The sequence below is a fragment of the Bombyx mandarina genome, chromosome 07, assembly GCF_030267445.1.
Source record: "Bombyx mandarina strain Sakado chromosome 07, ASM3026744v2".
Classification (NCBI taxonomy): Eukaryota; Metazoa; Arthropoda; class Insecta; order Lepidoptera; family Bombycidae; genus Bombyx; species Bombyx mandarina.
This window is the reverse complement of record NC_143214.1, coordinates 13,238,147-13,259,021: the sequence shown is the minus strand read 5'-3', so window position 1 is coordinate 13,259,021 and position 20,875 is coordinate 13,238,147. Positions and strand designations below refer to the sequence as shown.

At 37.6% G+C, this 20,875-nt stretch overlaps 1 protein-coding gene and 1 long non-coding RNA gene across 8 annotated transcripts in view; both read left to right on the top strand.

Moving 5' to 3' along the window:
* LOC149502749 (uncharacterized) overlaps positions 1-19,789 on the top strand; it is a 52,347-nt gene extending 32,558 nt beyond the window's left edge. Inside the window, exon 3 of the long non-coding RNA XR_016323355.1 lies at positions 19,758-19,789. This is a non-coding gene — a long non-coding RNA (uncharacterized LOC149502749). The remainder of the gene's footprint in view (positions 1-19,757) is intronic.
* Positions 1-20,875, top strand: part of LOC114251819 (dystrophin, isoforms A/C/F/G/H) — a 480,975-nt gene that overhangs the window by 348,631 nt on the left and 111,469 nt on the right. The window lies entirely within an intron of this gene.

Below are 20,875 nucleotides of genomic sequence, written 5' to 3'. Positions count from 1 at the left end.
ATTAAAACACACATGAAACCAAAAAAAAAAAAAATAAAAAAAAATAAAAATAAAAGTAGCCTATGTTCATCAGGGACAATGTCGGCTTCTAATGGAAAATAATTTTTCAAATCGGTCCAGTAGTTTCGGAGCCTATTCGAAACAAACAAACAAACAAATCTTTCCTCTTTATAATATTAGTATAGATAATAATTATAAGTTACAATTTTGTGAAAATTATATTTGGTTTTAGGATATCCGGTCGCGAAACCATGAGCCTTGATTAAAAGGCATGTGTATTAAAAGGTCATTAACGCCAATTTCGTAATAAATTAAACCATTTAGCTCCGACAACAACCAATTGACACCAATCGTCTACCAATTAACAAACATACAAGAGTCAACTCAATTACTTTCAAACTCACCGATGTAGGTCAAAAAACCGGATATCAAAGTGAACCGGGTATTTTTTGAAGCGTTCGAAATCGGATTAGTAAGATGCGTTGTGTATTGATTAAACTACGCTGGGAGATATTCTAGTCTAATTAATGCGTAGCGTTTAAAAAAAAAAAAAAACAAATAAATTTTAGTGGTAAATACACATTTCTAACTAAATACGATTACGCAATTATCTTAACAAAATACTGGTACAGAATAAACGATAAATCGTCGAATTCGATAGGGTTACGAGACGGTTAGGTTTCACCCTGCCCGTCCGGATTAACCTATCCGCGCCTCACCCACAAAACCGGGCCAACGTCGAAAATTGTCTTTTAATAAACCGGATAGGTTTTTAGTTTAGAAGGTTTTGTTAAGATACCTTCTCTACGAGATTGATTTAAAACACGTAAAATATGATCAAATAATGTTTGCAGTACACAATAATGTTGTGAAATAAACCCTTTTTTGTTCTTCTATAATTGACGAATAATATGGATTATTATTCGTAAAAGAATGTTACATAAACGTTTGTAAGTCAATAGCAATCCACGCTTGAGTTTAAAAGTCAATTCCGAAGACGAACCTCAAACCAAACTTGAGACTATTAGACATACCAAGACACGGAATTCATTACAAGCTAAAATTCCCAAAATATCTTAGGTAATGAAATGAAAATGTTTATTCGGATAACTTTGCGTCCCCAGTCCTCTGAGCGCGGGTAATTGTGATAATAGTTCGCGAGGTATGCCGGATTACACCCGGATTACCCGGGTTTTGTGTGTCACACGGGTTTTCGTGTACACGATTTTGTGTTAATATGGGCAATTCTGTTTCAACATTGTTCTATTAAGAAAAAGCGGCACCGTGTAGTAATGGCCTACGAATTGGTAGTGATAATAATATGTGACGGTTACACAGCAGTGAGTCAACAGTAATTTTCTTGATCAGAGTTAACAGGATAATAAAATCTTTAAAAAAGAATTTAACTTTTATGCGTCCTTATCTGTACTTGGTTTGAGGCTTCTGGGAGTGTTACATTTTATTGGTGTTAGTGAGTAATGGGAGCCCACACGGATACCACCAACATACCGCCTATTTCTGAGGTGAAGCGGTCAGTTATACTTTTCGTGTTTGTAGGATGGTAAGTCAAAGAATACAATAGATACTTGGACCTCATGTTTTCAGGTGGGTGGTGGGTGGCATTTATGTTATTTATCTACTGACTCCCGTAATCATTTAGCACAAGGCGGGCCGTGAGCACGTTTACCCATTCCTGTATTTTTTTAAAGCACCAATTCGATACGCGCGTGCAACTGAGTTTGCAGTTTTCCTATCGGTCGATACGCTTCTCACGAATTATTCACAAGTTCACGCGGGTGTTCAAAATTATTAGTTTGTGAACATCGTTAATGGCGTGAGCTACATTAGGCTACTGAATTTAGTTAATCACTGTATATTCTCTACAATTATTTTGTTCGAAGATTTTTCTACTGATAAACTACACTTTGTTCCTTTTGTTGAAATCAAAAACTACGCCGAGAGCAGATGAATTATTCAACGCACTCATTATCTTCGATTCCTGTCGCGGTATTGGGTATTAATGAAAAGTATTTTCTAAAGCCTTGGAAGAAGCGAGCATGAGAGAACATTTATAAAGCTTTAATGGTGGGTACTCACCTAGCCGTGTAGCACGTAACGTAACAGATACAGTATCCAGTGAGTACGTAGGCACGAGCCCGCTGCGAGCCGCTCGCGGAAGGAGCGCAGCAAGCTCGCAGTGACCCGCCGAGTGGCGGTATCACTGCGAACACAAAGGCGGCTCGCAGTGTGCTCGTGGCAGCTCGTAGCTAGATACGCTGTGGTCCGTGGACAAGTCGTACCCACTTGCAGGTTGATACAGTCTGTTACGTTACGTGCTACACAGCTAGGTGAATACCCAGCTTATGATATAAGCGATTATCAATTGGTATGAGTCGGAATTCGAATATCGTGACAGAAAAATCCAAACTATTTAAATATTCATGTGAAAGCGAAATTTGAACGTAATTCGTATGCTAATACATTTTTATGTGAAAGAAAAAAAGCAATTCAAGTCACCCACTCACCTGTACTCTCGGATTGCAGATAAACCACGTTTCGGCTCTCTGGCAAACAGAATTTAAGGTTCAAATTATTATACGGTCGGATACTAAAGTTTACAAGGACACCCTTTACAAACAAGTTAATATGTGGAGCTTACATGATAGTATGTGATAGTACGAGCATTGACTAAAATTAGCGAGGCTAGTGGCCTTGTGATGTGATAAAACCGTAACAATTTCGCATTTTACTTGACTGATTTACGACACGCGGTGTAAGGCTATTATCAGCAACAGCTGTTTGTAGATTTTCCTTCAGGCTTCATTTACAAGATACAACACCAAATGAGTCGTCTGTAGACAATTTATAAAAATAATAGCATAATATTTACAACGTTTTTTTGTAATGTCGTGTAATTTTCAAGGTAAAAATAACGTAACAAGGTAAAGATAAAAATGCTGACGGGACTAGTCTTTTGCGATTATGTGTATACGGACGAGGTCTCATTGACGGCAATTTCCGTACTCAATTATGATAAATATTATTTAATAATTAATTAATGATTAAATTATGTCCAAATTCATTGATTTTTTTTTAAATCAAAGCATGATATCTACAGTAGTACAATGGAAAGCTGACTTTTTTTTTTTGCTTAAATGGATGGCTCACGGCCCACCTGGTCTTAAGTGGTTACCGGAGCTCATAGACATCTACAACGCAAATGCCGCCACCTACCTTGAGATATAAGTTCTAAGGTCATATTATAGTTACAACGGCTGCCCCGCCCTTCAAACCGAAACGCATTACTGCTTCACGGCACGTCGGTAATACCTATCCATGCAGATTCACAAGAAGTCCCGTAATTCCGCAAATTCTAATTTTGCGGGTTTGATTTTTATTACACGATGTTATTCCTTCATCTTGGAAGTCAATCGTGAACATTTATTAAGTACGTATTTCATTAGGAAAATTGGTATCCACCTGCGGGATTCGAACACCGGTACATCGCTCGATACTAATGCACCGGATGTCTTATCCTTTAGGCCGTGACGACTCCTAAAACTACTGATGACTACGATTGCGTTACAAATAAAGATGTACATCGCTTCGTACCTGCTTACCTTGATTGAGAGCCGCGTACAATAACGCTGGATGTATGATTATAATGCCAAGTTACCATTAACCTCCGTATCTGCGATGTAAGATCAGTTTCGTCCAAAAAAGGCCCTCCGAAGACATTAGTACAAATAGAATAATTAATGATTGCAAACGAATGCTTTAATGTATTCAGCTTTCTATGCTCTAAGTCTTATTCCTAAGAAAATCGGCTATCTGGTGATAAGGCTAAGGTACTCGGTAATTTATTATAGGATTATCTCGACTGTCATGCCTTTTACAGACAGATATAGGGTTAAATAGTAAAACCGAATTGGCTTGACAAGATTAGTGGCTCGTGAAAGTATCACTATCTACGTAATTAACATTAATAGCCTTACAAATTGTAATGACGTCACAGTGATACAAAATAATGTTGGACGGCGTTTCATATTGTAGGGCCCAAGCTTAGATAAAGATGTGTTGTTAATGCAAGTAAAATATAAACTTAGATCTCAAATTCCAAGTTTTCTTCATAAATGACTGCCAAAAATGAAGCGTGAACTCCGCAGTCAGGAGTACAAAAATCACCGGCGTCTTCTTTCCTTTTGTACTGGGTGACACAAAGTGCTGAAGGTTGATTTAGCTCATAGTGCTACAAATGGCCATCTGACTAATTAAAGATTTTCCCCATCTGAGTGTGACGTCGTCATACAAATTAGAGATTTTACGTTAGTATTTACTACAAAAAAAATAAGACAGTAACCGTTGAGTATAAATCGCTCGTAGTGAAACCAAAGTTCAACATACAGAGAGGGGCGGACTGAAAGTTCAATTTGAGGCAAATTGTCGGTATATTCGAACTGTTACTACGGAGCTTCCGGACAGTTTTTCATGGAATGGAAATTCGAAAGTTTGCATTGGAAATGTTTTCCTTGATTTTTCACTTAAAGTGTAATTTGATTTAAATTTAGTTTGATTTGAAGCAATTGAATTTAGATTTATAGAGCTCTTCGATCAGTTTTATTGTGATTGTCACTTTAAGTAAGAGTTTTATTTAAATTAGATATTGAAATGATTTCATATAAAACAAGATTGAATAGAGTGAAAGATCTAAAAATTAAAAAACGAAAAAAATATTGGAGGAAAGTAGCAATCTGTTTTTAAGCGACACCACAATTAAGATAATTTTAAATGAACAAATATTGAAATATTTTAGCGGATAGTTATAGGAAATTGTGGAGAGTGTTAAGCGGTAGGCAGCGGCTTGGCTCTGCCCATGGCATTGCTGGCGTCCATGGGCGACGGTAACCACTCATCATTTGACGGGCCCTACGCCCGTCTGCGTGCGCGGTCAAAAAAAGGAAATAATATTTTGGTAATAATAATAATAATATGTATTATTATCGCCGCTTGTAGACATTAAAATTCCAAATAGAGTTTAGCCGCTACTGTTTAAATATATGCTAAATGTAGTGTTCAAAATTAAACTTATTAAATTAAAACTACTTATATATTTCACTAAATGTAATCGTTTAAATATCAGGCTAAAACTAAATAAAATAAGTAAAAAAACTTAATACTTTTCGAAAACCCGGTCCCCCTACAAAACCTGATCCACACGAGTGATTCACATATTAGAAGCAGGAACGCGAAAGCCCTATCATTTTTACAACCCACACTAACGCTGCGTAACGGCACGAGGAATTATGCATGTGTGCGCGAAATGGACGCCTGTGATTGATCGACGCACTTAAGTCACTTGTGTGCGTGCGCTAGGGTTGACTCGGTACGTGAGCGAAATATTTATTTCTTTGGTAAACATATGTGTTGAGATTCTTTTCGTGTCACTAATGGAATGAACGGAGGCTTGAATAGAGTGATACAATAAAACCTGTCAGGTGTAATGGATATCGTAGTTTTTCGGTATTTACGGTCAGCGGTAAAATCAAATCGTAACGGCCAACCTTCCAAGATGAGCTTTGAAAGCCCTTTTTCGTTTTTATTAATTAGGGGATGCAGACGAGCACACGAAACCCTCATTAATGAGTAATTATCGATTATCAAATCAGGCGGAAATATCAATTCATGTACAATGTGCAACCAGTGACACTACATCGCTGTTATAATAGACAGCACAGTAGTACAACCAGTGGAGGTATACAGCACATTCTACGATGAGCACCCTTCCCTTCCAATTATTAAAATAAAAGAAAAATCCCTTAAAATTTAAAATAAATGTTCTCGTCGAATGTCGAATAAAAAGGAGGAAAATTTCTTAAAATAGTCCAAACTTTCTACTGATTTAATCAATACACTAAACTCCGAATAATTATATTTTACTGGCATATATTTTTCATAACACAAAATGTGTGTCTCACAGTCACCCCTGCCAATTATATATGAGTCCAAGTTAAAAAAAAATCTGAACTATAATAATATTTATACACGTCAAATATTACATTAACTGAACTGAACTGCCGGGTCGAGGCTCGTGGGTTTCATTTTCACATCGGGCAATAAAAATAAATAATAAGTACATCAACTAAATATAAATCTTAAGGTGTCGGAACTTAGGATCGAATTTTAATCGTTAGGTGGACAGAAGTACATATAAAAAGATGCCAACCCTATCAAATCTAATAACAAAGTAAAGAAGCGTGTTCGTCAGTGACTTCTTAATCTCTTGTCCAAACGCTATCGACTTACGACATGGAACAACACTTGAGCGGGAGCGAGTTAAAATTTTTACTCTATTTAAATTTGAAAACGATTTGAAGAGAGCCCACTGTGTATTAATTGCACCTACATGTGGTATGTAAATCTGTTGTATTGCTGTTTATTTTAGTATTCACTTTGATAGCTCAGAGTTTAAACAATACTTTATAAATGCCGATCGTTGTTGTGTGATAGTAAGAATAACAATATAAAAAGAGACTGACAAAAAGTTTCCTCTTGTTTATTTTTTTATTGCTTAGATGGCTGCACAATCTCACGGCGCACCTGGTGTTAAGTGGCTACCGGAGCCCTGTTGATATCAAACACGTAATGCCGCCACCCACCTTCAAACATGAGTTCTCAAGTCTCAGTTTTTACAGCACAATGGCTGCCCCACCCTACAAATTGAAATGCATTACACTTTCGCGGTACATATGAGCAATGTGGTAGTACCTACCTCCGCAGGCTCATAAGATGCCCTACCGCTAGTAATTGCACAAAATATAATTTTTGCGGGTTTCATTTTTATTACACGATATTATTCTTTCGCCGTGGAAGTCAATCTTGAACATTTGTTAAGTACGTATTTCATTAGAAAAATTGGTACCTACCTGCAAGATTCGAACACCGGTGCATCGCTCGATACGAATGCACCAGGTGTCTTATCCTTTAAGCCAAGACGAATTTATTCAAGTTTCAATATTTCGTTTCTAAATAATTACAATTAGCAAATGCAAATTAATTCAATTAAAATGCTTTATAATAGTAGAAGAGTAGTTATTATAATAATAGACTAACCAATAACATTAATAAATTATATCAAATAAAAAAGGTCCTATTTTTTAAATCGCTATCGCTTCCAATTGAGACTGCGGCCTTAAGCTGTTCAGTGTATACAGATGTCTGTATTAGCTACAGTGCAAAGTTTTTACGGCGCACCAATGAAAACATCAAATATTTTCTAACCGACTTCTAAAAAGAATGGCTAGAACGATGATGTTTTTAATTCTATATAATTCTTATTATAACTAAGATATAACTAAGATATATAACTAAGATATATACATCGTATTCTAAGATGTCGCTATAGTTTCATTAAGCAATATTCCTTGATATTGATCTGGATTCTTTAACCTTTAACCTAAATTTCCATTTACAACACATGATTATTGAAATAGAACTGATAAAATTAAATCAATTCAAAATGAAATGAGGTGAGGCGCGACGTAATAAAAGTTTCCAGTAAATTGTAGAAATGTATTGAAAGTTCACTGAACTGTTTGACGGGATCCGAGTAGCTAGCTACGCCTATAAACTTTATTTGTCACATTTGTGCACTTTCAGAAACTAAATAATTCATAAGCTACTAATATCACACAGTAAAACAACAATTCACATCACTAAGAACATAAAATAATTCACATATCTTCATTGCTCGTGTTCTTGCCTAAACATCCGTATTAACAATTTCGATTTTATTTGATTTCAGCCGCATTACAGCTTACTGCAATAAATTTATATTTTGATTTTTGTAAAATTGGCAAACATCGTCTGATGGAAATGATCTCAACATAACCATTACCTGTGTCGTTAACCGTTCAAATACTTAGATCATTTTAACAGACCCACAATCACTTTTACCATTTTCCATTCTGATTTGGAAGATGAGAAAGTTTATACATTGGGAGTTCGACTTCACATCACAGAGTGGACGGCAGCAGGAAATCGCGTATCTATGAGCTCCGTTGACCACTTAACACCAGAAGAGCCTTGACCTTGTTCACCACTATACACGACAAAGCAAATATTTACTATAGATGAAACTCAAAACAAGGACATAAGACTAACGCGAACGCTTAAAGTGACTTTTGAAGATAAAAATGATCCTACGTAATGCTCACCGCGTCGAGATACGTAATAAAATGAAAAAACGAGAATTTATAAGGACAAATAAGTTTGCGGGCACAAAGCTCTCAGACAAAACCAATAGCGAATGAAAGCTATCTATAAATTAGCATATTCTAGTCTAGACAGGCGTGGTTTATCTAGATCTAAGCTATCTGCAGGCTGTTTACAGGTAGGAACCTCGGTCGAGCTTATCTCAGGCCCCGCCTTAACTGTGTAGGGATGGTTTGTTGCAATCTTAGGGATGATAAAAGCGATAATGATGAATGGTCATGGTGAGACGGCTAGTTATGATTGATGGAGTCATTTGCGCCCAAGGTTTTCACCTACGTAATATTAATCAGTCTTACTGTGGTTCAGACGTGACGTGAGAGTCCGGCTTAGAGCTGCCAATACAACGTCATGATACTCCCTTGATAGTCATATTTTCAGTTTATTTTCCTATATCTCCTGATTGTCCACCTTATCTAGATCAGTACTAGCACCAGTGTTTGATGACCCTACGTATATTTGAATTGTCGTGTTTATTGTTAAATAACCTATTGTAACTATTCTGAGACCCTATGACTCGTATATCATGGTGGGTAGCGACATTTACATTTTAGATGTGTATGGGCTCCAGTAACCACTTAACACCAGATGGGCTGTGAGCCCGTCCATCCATCTAAGCCACAAAATGTTAATGAGGTATTTTTCTTGTAATAAAGTCAAATAACAGACGCTCCTAATTGGAAAATCCGGCTAAGATCGGCTGAGAGATGTTCTTTGTAAAGTATTTTCTTCTTTTCGAGTATTTATCGACGCAAGAGCAACAAGCCTCTGTTTACGTTACATTAACAACATTCCAATTTCCGTTTTTTTCCTACCTAGCTGAGAGCCTTGAGAGGCTATTTCAGCGTAGCCTTAACTAGTAGGTGAGCTCACGGGGCTCAAACCTGACGACGTTGCTAACACGAACCCTAGCAAGAGCCGTGCTTCGCAGAATCTACCACCGGATCGGAAACGCGGCCCACTGAGAAGTTCCGGCGAGAAACTCAGTGGGCTCTGTCTGAGGGTTAGTTACATTTGCAACTACTATCAATGAGCACTCGGACATATATTACACGTCACCGACATAACTATATTTCTTTATTCTTCTTCAACTACATAAACATAATAACGATTACAATACAAAGTACATAATATTATACAGCCGATAGGATTAAAAGATATTGTAAAACATACGTGCACATATAAAGAAATGTTTTCATCGCTTCATACGTAGATGGATCGAAAGTAATCCGTTTAAAAGATAAATCTTAACAGTACTTGATTTCACGAGCAGTTTTTTTTAACAGAAATCGAGAGTAATCTCTGGGAGTCGAGTTTTCGTGGGTGTAGATTATAGCACGAATTAACATAATTTTCTTTGTGATTTTCTAACAAAGTAGAATAAAGCTTTTAAAATGTTTATAATATGATTAGTCGGGTCTGCCACTGCTTCGACATCATCTAGCCATAGTATTCGTTCACTCACTCTCTTTCTCGCCCAATTCTTGTTGTGACAAATAACATAGGACAATGACCCCACGGTCAGCCTTCTATATTATTACGCGCTGGGGTTCGGGATAAATAAAATTCTACCGAATTACAAGTGAACACCTGTGTCAACACTTAGAATACTTAAAATACTTCACAAATACTTTAAAATTCTCAATTCGCTTCAGGTGATCCGTTCGCTATTGCGCTTCAAGTAATTCCGATTACTAACTGACTGCCTCTGCAAGAGGCTCTGCTGAGATGTCTCTGCAACGCTTTTAGACGAAATCCCTAGAATCGTCGAGAATATTCCACCCATTTCGAGTATTGTGTTTCCGCTATCTGGCAATAGATGGCGTTGTACTTCTCGAGCGTTCTAGGTGTTAATAGATCCTTCTATATTCGTTTGACTATTCAGCAATAGATGGCGTTACTCTTACCGGCGTAACAGTATCAATGTTTTGCATGTTTCTGAGTCGAAAGCGTCACACGAATAACATAATTTAGGATACAATTAAAATTGCTTATCAGAAGGGAGAACGTGGCCGGCACGTCATATTGGCTGCAATCACTACTCTGACCAGGGGGATCATATAATGTACGGACAAAAACATTGAGTCAGATCAAAAGTAGATATTGGTTTAATTTCTGCTTATTCTCAAATAGCGCAACTTGAGAACACGCAACGCGCACGGCATGTGCTCCAACGCTTATCGACTAATTGTTAGCGACGTCTTCTACACACCTGCTCCAGGATAGAGATGGGAAGACCTCAATGAGATCTTAACATCGAGGAATGAAAAATCTTGTGTTTCATTACTGCTTTTCAAAAGCTTTTCACGAGGTTCCGGCATTGTTTATCGTTGCGAAAAAAACAAACTATTTAATAGCACCCAACCAAAGCTGCCGAGTGAGTGTATTAAACAACGTACTTGCTAGATTTTTTTGCGCGTTGTAATCATAATTAAGAATATTTTTACGGATCATCTCGAAATATTTCGTACAAGTTAAGCCTTCGTTGATTACGAAAACAGTAAATTATTCGGAACGTCAGATGTTGTACAGGAAATACGATCTTAAACAGTATATAAACGGTTTTAATCATGCGATTTATTTTTAACCTGAACACATATATACTCGTAAATTCTTAGTATCAGACTCTTATACGTCACTGGAGTGTTAAAATATTACTCGAAACTCGCTTTGGCAAGATAATTACCAATTACTGATGGTAGGACCTCTTGTGAGTCCGCACGGGTAGGTACCCTGCCTATTTCTGCCGTGACGCAGTAATGCGTGTTGGTTTGGAAGGGCGGGACAGTCGTTGTAACTTTGCTGAGACCTTAGAACTTATATCTCAAGGTGGATGGCGCATTTACGTTGTAGATGTCCATGGGCTCCAGTAACCACTTTACAGCAGGTGGGCTGTAGGCTCGTCAAACTATCTAAGCAATAAAAAAAAACACACACACACACACCTTGAAGTATAAGTTCTACGGTCTCAGTATAGTTACAACGGCTGCCCCACCCTTCAAACCGAAACGCATTACTGCTTCACGGCAGAAATAAGCAGGGTGGTAGTACCCACCCGTGCGGACTCACATGAGGTCCAACCACCAGTAAAAACATGTGTATCATCTGATATTAATTGTTCATTAGCTAAATTGTCAATAGTGTACCATTTACCCTAAGCCCCGGGTAATGGAAAGCCGTATGCTTAGTGTTCGAGAAGGTAATAAATACATAGTGCAATTGTACCGTTGTGTTCGGCCTGCGTTCTCGGCCTAAGTAACGTGTGTTCCAATATCGATCGCACTAAATTACCGATGGACTATATTACTAGAAATTTATTGGTACTAATATCGACTTTGTTATTTATTTTATGGGAAATTAATAAATATGACCTAATCTTATAGGATTTGTTTGCAATAAAAAAATATAAAAATACAGACAGCTTTAATTTGTTTATCAGCTTATTACTAAACTTTATCTTTACATTAAAAAAAACTTAAAGAATAATTCTGTTCTTGCTGAACTTAGGGTCGCGAAATCGATATGTATTATATTGAATAGGTGGATATATATCCGTCTAGCCAAATCTTATATACTATTATAAAAAAAAAAGCATGCCCGCTGAGTTTTTTGCCAGTTCTTTTCAGGACGGAGGTTAGTTTTTTTGAATTGGCGGTAGTTCTTTTTGACGTTCAACAAGTATGTACTTTCAGTTATCTATACATATAAATAAAATTAGAGTGTCTGTTTGTAATATTGAAATAACCGCTTTTTACTACATTACATATGAATATATATACGGTACATACCAAAATAACATTTTTTACAATTTTTGTCTGTCTGTCTGTCTGTCTGTTTGTTCCGGCTAATCTCTGGAACGGCTGCACCGATTTTGACGAGACTTTCACTGACAGGTAGCTGATGATATAAGGAGTAACTTAAGCTACTTTTTTTAGGCTAGCTTCGCCCCGCGGCGTCACCCGCGGTACGACAATAACCGCGGGTAACATCGCGGGATTCAACTATCAATAATAAAATTTAATGTTTCCGAAGCGCAGCGAGGACGGGTCGCTAGTATTCAATAAAAAAAAAGAATTTTTGATTTGATTTGATTTGATATATACATGTACCTTCTTCACCTTCCTTCCTACTCCACAGCTCTAAGATATAATATTCTCCTTGCTCTGACTACAGATTTTTCAGTATCTAAAGATACAAGATAAAGTTGTAACATAGTGAGTACTATACCGACATATTGCGACAGTCGACCGGCATTTGCCAATTGGTTTTTTTATTGCTTAGTTTGGGTGGACGACCTCACGGCCTGCCTGGTGTTAAGTGGTTACAGGAGTCCGTGGACATCTGCAACGTAAAATGTCACCACCAACGTCGAGACATGAGTTCTAAGGTCTCAGTTTCTACAGTAAGTTTGTACAATATTTTTTTAATTAATTTTGGGAGTTAAGTATTGTTACGCCGGTAAGTGTAACGCCATCTATCGCCGAACGAATATCGAAGGATCTAGTAATGTCTAGAACGCTCGAGAAGTACAACGATATACGTTCTATTATCAGATAGCGGAAACACAATACTAGAAATGCGTGGAATATTCTAGATAATTCTAGGAATATGGTATCGGCTATAAAAGCGTTTGCAGAGATGGCACGCAGACAGTCAGTAATCGGAACTACCCGAAGCGAAATAGCGAACGGATCACCTGAAGCGAAGCGAAAGAAACGAATTGAGAGTTTTAAAGTGTTTGTTGACTGTTTTAAGTGTTCTAAGTGTTTCAAATTCAAATTCAAAATCATTTATTTCAACTTGGATGTCGTCAAAAACACACTTGTTGTATGTCAAAATGTAAAAGAAAATGTTAACTCTACCACCGGTTCCAAAAAAAGCCACAGTCCTGAGAAGAACCGGCGAAACAAACTCAGCGGGCTTTTTTTTTTGGATTTTCTCAAATATTTTCTTTTTTTTTTTAATACAGTCTTAACTTTTAATTCCGTAGAATTTTTATTTATCCTGAACCCGAGCGCGTAACGGTATCTAAGTAGTTCTGTAGAGATTACTACCTCATGTCACGACGTAAAATTCACGTTACGATGTCTGCAAGCCCCGGCCACTACTTAACGTCAGAGGCAGGACCATGAGCTTACCTTTATCTCAACCAAATTATAATCGCAAATTGATATTACGGCCATTGCAGCCTTTCGATCGGAACGTATCTTAGCTTCTTCTTCCAGAATCTTCCATTCACGCTAAGCTTGCATGTTTGATGTATTGGAGCAACTATCGCGTCGGCTATTTTGTACTTTCTTTAGACACACGGCTATTTTGTACTTTCTTTAGACACTACCCTAGAATGTTTTCAATAAATATATTTATGTATTTCAGTATATTTAATGTTCAGTCAAGCGTAGCCGGGGCTCCCTAACAGAGGATATGTACAAAATCCACACATATGTGACACACGAAACAAAACTTGATTACGAAACAAAAGCTTATTCCCCAAAAAAAAATCCAATTCCTCCCCGCGAATCCCTGAACCATTAAACAAACACACGATTTGACAAATCACAGGAGTGTCAGCAAGTGGTTCGCGGCCGCAGTGATTGATGACGAACCATCCCGGGCTGGTCCCGAATGGAAAAACTAAATGATCGCTCTAGTCTCGATACGGAGTTACAAGGTTCGGTCTGCCTGTCGCAACGAATGAGATACTAAACCAAAAAGCTCGCATAAGAGCTTGTGTTTAAGTATTTTGTTTATATTTATGGCTATTCTTGAAAAATAGGTATTAATGTCCATAGTATGCGTAACTTTTAAATAGAAGCTACTGTTGTGTTTTTCATTTTACTGCCCCTACTGCCCTATAATCTATTCGGTGATATAACGAATTAATACCACGAAATTAATAACTCCGTACGTCTTGAAACGCTAAGTTCAATTCTCACTTGAGCTGAAATGATGGCACGCTTTCATAGAAGAAGACGTGATTGCTTCGCAGCAGATACACATAAAACAGTAGTAACAACTTGGTTGGGAACATGCCAGATAGAGCCAGAGACAAAATTAGAGGTTAATAGGATAAACCAGGTTAGACTTTGATACATTTATAAACCTTCCCTAGTAGCAGTTTTGAAAACGCACAAGATCATCAGTTTTTATTATTTGTTTTTTGCTTAGATGGGTGGACGAGCTCACAGCCCACCTGGTGTTAAGTGGTTAAGCCCATAGACATCGACAACGTAAATGCGCCATCCACCTTGAGATATAAGTTCTAAGATCTCAGTATAATTACAGTTGAACTGGTGTAATATATAAATTTACCGCAAACCGTATGTATCTTCTGACTAACAAATATTATTGGAGCGGTAGAGTTGAAATTACAATCGACGAATCCAACGCCTCCGATTCTCATGAGAGATATCGCGTAAATTTACAGTCGATCGACTCCTCAGAAATTATGTTTCCTCAATTTCTCGAATATAAATGGCTTCACACTGCAGCTTGGTTCGTCTAACTTGATATATGTTGGATTTCGTTCGATGAGACCTCACTTTTTGTCATTTGTCACCCTCAGCCTGCTAGACAGCGATAAGAAAACATGTATTAAAGTTTTAGTTCAATTTAGTTTAAAGCTTTAGGTGCAGTCTCTACTTTTCGTCAACCCTATGTCCCGACATGAGTTGACTTGGGACTAGCTGACAGACTGATTATGGATAGAAAGTTTAAGTTCGAAGGATACTATTGCCACGGATTATAAAGTCGCACGTCCTTGTCTTCCCAATAACGCTCAGATTTTATGAGTTTTAAGATTCTCAGGTTGAAAATTAGAAAATTGCCAATATTGGGTAACATTTCTAATAAGTTGAAATACTACGTTTATATAATCCTAGATTCCATAGACTGCCGGAAATTCCACAGATCTTTCATCCTCTTCCAAAAATCACATTAGAGAGACATAGATTAGTGACAGATGAACCCTTTTCACACAGCCAGGCACTGGCAAATGCCCTGGCGCTCAGAATGTGGTTAGATTTAACTGTACACATATTACGCGTTCATGAAGCTAACCAACATGCCCGTTAGCCGCGCCGACCGTGTGTCCGATAACGTCGCCACAAAGCCAACTTGTGTAAAGTAACATGGAAAGGATTATGATTACGGATATGTACCAACGTTCAGTATCAGATTCACTTAGGTAATTAATTTTGTTTTTTATTTTTTTTTATTGCTTAGATGGGTGGACGAGCTCACAGCCCACCTGGTGTTAAGTGGTTACTGGAGCTCATAGACATCCACAACGTAAATGCGCAATCCACCTTGAGATACAAATTCTAAGCTCTCAAGTATAGTTACAACGGGTGCCCCACCCTTCAAACCGAAACGCATTACTGCTTCACGGCAGAAATAGCCAGGGTGGTGGTACCCACCCGTGCGGACTCGGACAAGAGGTCCTACCACCAGTAATGTGATGATTTACTTTTTATACGTAACGAATTATTTGTTACGTAAGGTTAGTTTACACAGTTTTCTTTACATTGTTCAAGGCGCAGTATTGTAAAGTAAAGTCATGTAGGATGCAGCAATGTATTGATTTTAATTGTGATCAAAAATCTACAGTCTATCTCGGTATATCTCGATCGCTTACAGCTACCCATGGACATCAGATTGGCCAATCCACATATTTACAATAAATACCATTTAAAATCATGATCCTTTGGCCGCTATGTAATCATGTTGTTAAAACCTCTAGCAAATACAGCATGGTCTTAATAGCCAGTGTCAAGTGCAACAAAGCGTATCTGGCACCTTGTTCGCTTGCCATTGGTAACCTAATGAAATTGACGTCTAAGTTTCCTTAATAAAACATTATTATACTGATTATGAAACATTAGATTCCAATCTGGATTCTTGAAAAAGAATTCAAAGAAAATCAAAATAGTACCAGTCTTGATGCAGACTGAGGAAATAGCTTGGGCGTGGTCGAAGTTGTACAAGGAAGGCGTTTTAATAAAATTATTTGTAGAATAAATAATTTGTATAATACACCGTTATTTCTACCACGAAGTTATAATAACATTTTTTTTTTTTATTTTTTTTTTATTGCTTAGATGGGTGGACGAGCTCACAGCCCACCTGGTGTTAAGTGGTTACTGGAGCCCATAGACATCTATAACGTAAATGCGCCACCCACCTTGAGATATAAGTTCTAAGATCTCAGTATAGTTACAACGGCTGCCCCACCCTTCAAACCGAAACGCGTTACTGCTTTACGGCAGAAATAGGCAGGGCGGTGGTACCTACCCGCGCGGACTCACAAGTGGTCCTACCACCAAAAGGTCCAGGTTGAAAATTGAGAAAAACGAGATCATAGAGTAATTGAAATATCAATTTCATAGCTCATGATAATATTATTTTTATGGCTTATACTATTTCATACGAAGGTCGCTAACGAATGTTACGTCATTAAAATACTAGATTTAAAGGAGATTTTAGGAGTAACGTTTTTGAAGTCGTCGTGGCCTAACGGATAAGACGTCCGGTGCATTCGTGTTGAAGCGATGCACCGGTGTTCGAATCCCGCAGGCGGGTACCAATTGTTCTAATGAAATACGTACTCAACAAATGTTCACGATTGACTTCAACGGTGAAGGAATAACATCGTGTAATAAAAATCAAACCCGCAAAATTATAATTTGCGTAATTACTGGTGGTAGGACCTCTTGTGAGTCCGCGCGGGTGGGTACCACCACCCTGCCTATTTCTGCCGTGAAGCAGTAATGCGTTTCGGTTTGAAGGGTGGGGCAGCCGTTGTAACTATACTTGAGACCTTAGAACTTGTATCTCAAGGTGGGTGGCGCATTTACGTTGTGGATGTCTATGGGCTCCAGTAACCACTTAACTCCAAGTGGGCTGTGAGCTCGTCCACCCATCTAAGCAATAAAAAAAAAAAAAAAACCTTGAGACGACACTCTGTAATGACTTGGACCATACGTGGAGTAGGAAATAGCTGAAAGTGGATAGGAATAAGAAACTAAACGGCTAGAATACAGATTTGGTTTATTCACAACTTTAAATCTACGAAGCTTTGCTTTCCTCTACCGATTTAGTGCTTGTGTACTATTCCGCGCAACTTTTTCTTATCTAAGTTTATTTTCATTTAGATATTATAACACGTATATAGTATATTTTATAAAAAAAATACTTGTATTATAACACAGACAAAAAAATAAATGATTTCAAAATCAATTTAGGGGCATTATAGAATTTAATCTCATCTTAAGCTTAAGGCAAATTATATTCTTAGCTAAAAGACATGCAAATTATTACAATAAAGTGGGAAAAAATTTCTTTAACCTTTTAGTTTAAGAACATCCAATTAATATATATATTATGTCCTGCGTTTTTTAAATACATTCACTAATACTTATAGAGCGTACATTGTCATACTGCTGTTACATTCATAGGTAGACCAGGATACCTAAACAGGGCAGATATTATGTTTAAATGGCTATCGAAAAACTACTATTACTGGTGGTAGGACCTCTTACTGGTGGTAGGACCTCTTACTGGTGGTAGGACCTCTTTACTGGTGGTAGGAACTCTCACTGGTGGTAGGACCTCTTTACTGGTGGTAGGAACTCTTACTGCTGGTAGGACCTTTTTACTGGTGGTAGGACCTCTTGTGAGTCCGCGCGAGTGGGTACCACCGCTCTGCCTATTGCTGCCGCGAAGCAGTAATGCGTTTCGGTTTAAAGGGTGGGGCAGCCGTTGTAACTATACTGAGACCTTAGAACTTATATCTCAAGGTGGGTGGCGCATTTACGTTGTAGATGTCCATGGGCTCCAGTAACCACTTTACACCAGGTGGGCTGTGAGCTCGTCCACCCATATAAACAATAAAAAAAATTAAAAGAAAATACCACAAGATATATAAATTTTTTAACTTTTGTTTCCCAGACGGAAATTTAAGTAAAAACCTCTATATTAGTACCCACCTGGGTTCACAGAGACTATCTAAAATCGGTATAAATAAATGAAAACTCTAAATTGAATCCTGACGTCTCAATGCGTATTAGTCGCGTAGAACACACGGGCTTTCTCCTTCGGGATCCTCGTCTGGGAATATCTTAAAAGGGAGATATATTCTTACGAAGATTTAAAGGGAATCCCTATTCATTACATTCAGAGGTACGCATCGGGAATGTTTTTTATACTTTTATTTATATGATTTTAGTAAGTTTTATGCGAGTAATGTGAGGACGTATCGTCTTGATTCTCACGCACTCATCTGATGCATTACAATCTTTTTTTATTGCATAGAAGGGACGGGCTCACAGCCCACCTGATGTTGGAGCCCATAGACATCTACAACGTAAAGGCCGCCACCCACATTAAGATATGAGTTCTAAGATCTCAGTATAGTTACAACGGCTGCCCCACCCTTCAAACCGAAACGCATTACTGCTTCACAGCTGAAACAGGCAGAGTGGTGGTACCTACTCCTGTGGACTCGTAAGAGATCCTACCACCAGTAATTACACAAATTATAATTTGGCTTGTTTGATTTTCATTACACGATGTTATTATTCCTTCAACGTGGAAGTGAATCGTGAACATTTTTTGAATACGTATTTCATTAGAAAAATTGTTAGCCGCCTGCGAGATTCGAACACCGGTGCATCGCTGCATACGAATGCACCGGACGTCTTATCTATTAGGCCACGACCACTTCAGATCTATATCTTTTCCGAAGTTACGATCCTGCCAGTATCTAATTATTAATAGTTTGTTTTTGCGCGATTAAAAAATAAAAACAATCGTTTTAGATCAGTCGTGCTTAGCAAATCGTCACAGTATGAAATTTACAACACGTAGAAGTGAGCTCACAGCCCGTCTGATCGTAATACGCTAATTTAAAACTCATTCTGGTGAATTCCTACTCATCTCTGAGGACACCCATTAGATAAGATGAGATGAAGATGGCTTTTGTTTTGTTTAATTCAATAATAGCATTGTAATCATATAATTGTAAATAGACATGTGCTTTAACAAAAACCGGCTACAAATAGAAAAAAAACATATTCCAAAACAAATTAATATACACTAAAAACAATAATCATCGAAATCGACTGGCGTGACATTGAGTTGTTGACTTATTCATTTATTTAAGACTTATATGGTTTTATCATGGACTCATGGATACCATTATCAGAACTGGAAAAAATGGGACCACGCGGAAAGCGTCAGCTTTCTAATAAATAAAAAAGAATCATCAAAATCAATTCCGCCAGTGAAAAGTTATGAGGTAACAAACATAAAAAAACATACAGTCGAATTGAGAACCTCCTCCTTTTTTGCAATCGGTTAAAACATTCCTATTGAAAATGGGTAAGTGAAGTGAGCGTCACACTCGATAAGTTAAAAACTTCGATGGTTCTCGATAAGAATGTTTATTTTATTTGTGGAGGCAATCTAATTTTTATTTTCTTTTGTTCCAGGTACACCGCAGAGTAATCAGTACCAAATAAAGCAGAATAAACAGGAGTAGACCCCCGGCCTCCCGGGGCCCGCCTGATTACTGAACTCATTGGATAACCCTATTTATTTAGGATTGTATTCAATCAAGGAAAAATATAGGAACAATTATTTGTGTTACGATATCGACTATATTTGTTTTGGGAGGTGGCAGACAACATTACGTCCACTAAGTGTTATATGGCCACCAATTCTCACCTATAGTATGCTATTGCAAAGATAATTCGGCTCCAATGTCAAAAATTTAATTAGATCGGAATTCAGGACAACTTCAATTTTCAAAGTAGGCGTCGGCATTCACGTTGTCTATGGGCTCCGGTATCCATTTAACGCCAAATAGGCTATAAACTAGTTCACCTACGAAATTAAACAAATCAAAATCTATACGCTATTTACTATTAGAAGAGCGTAACTAACTGACTGGTGGTAGGACCTCTTGTGAGTCCGCACGGGTAGGTACCGCCGCCCCGCCTATTTCTGCCGTGAAGCAGTAATGCGTTTCGGTTTGAAGGGTGGGGCAGCCGTTGTAACTATACTGAGACCTTAGAACTATATCTCAAGGTGTGTGGCGCATTTACATTGTGGATGTCTATGGGCTCCAGTAACCACTTAACATCAGGTGGGCTGTGAGCTCGTCCACACATCTATAAAATAAATAAAATAATAACATAATAAAAATAAAAAAAAACATTTTGATTTTATACTATTTTTTCAGAATAATAATTAAACTCCTTATAAATCTACATAGCAATCCTCCTCCCGCAGTTTAATTCGTTTCTGTTTGGTATTTGGTACAGAAGCTATTACCACTTAGCGACAGACGGGCCGTAAACTGCAGATCACTCAAAGGTTAGAGTTTGCCTCAAAATATAACATTTTCTTTATGTCATCTAAAATTAGGAAATTTGTTACTGAAACTTAAACAGAATCTTCCTGATAATATCTGCTATATCTATGCACAAAACTGTTCAGGCGCAATTTTCGTAAAAAGAGGTACAAAATTTTTACTTCACGTATAGATATAGAGATATAGATATTTGTCTACACATTGAAATATACCTAGTAACAATTTAGTTTGAGT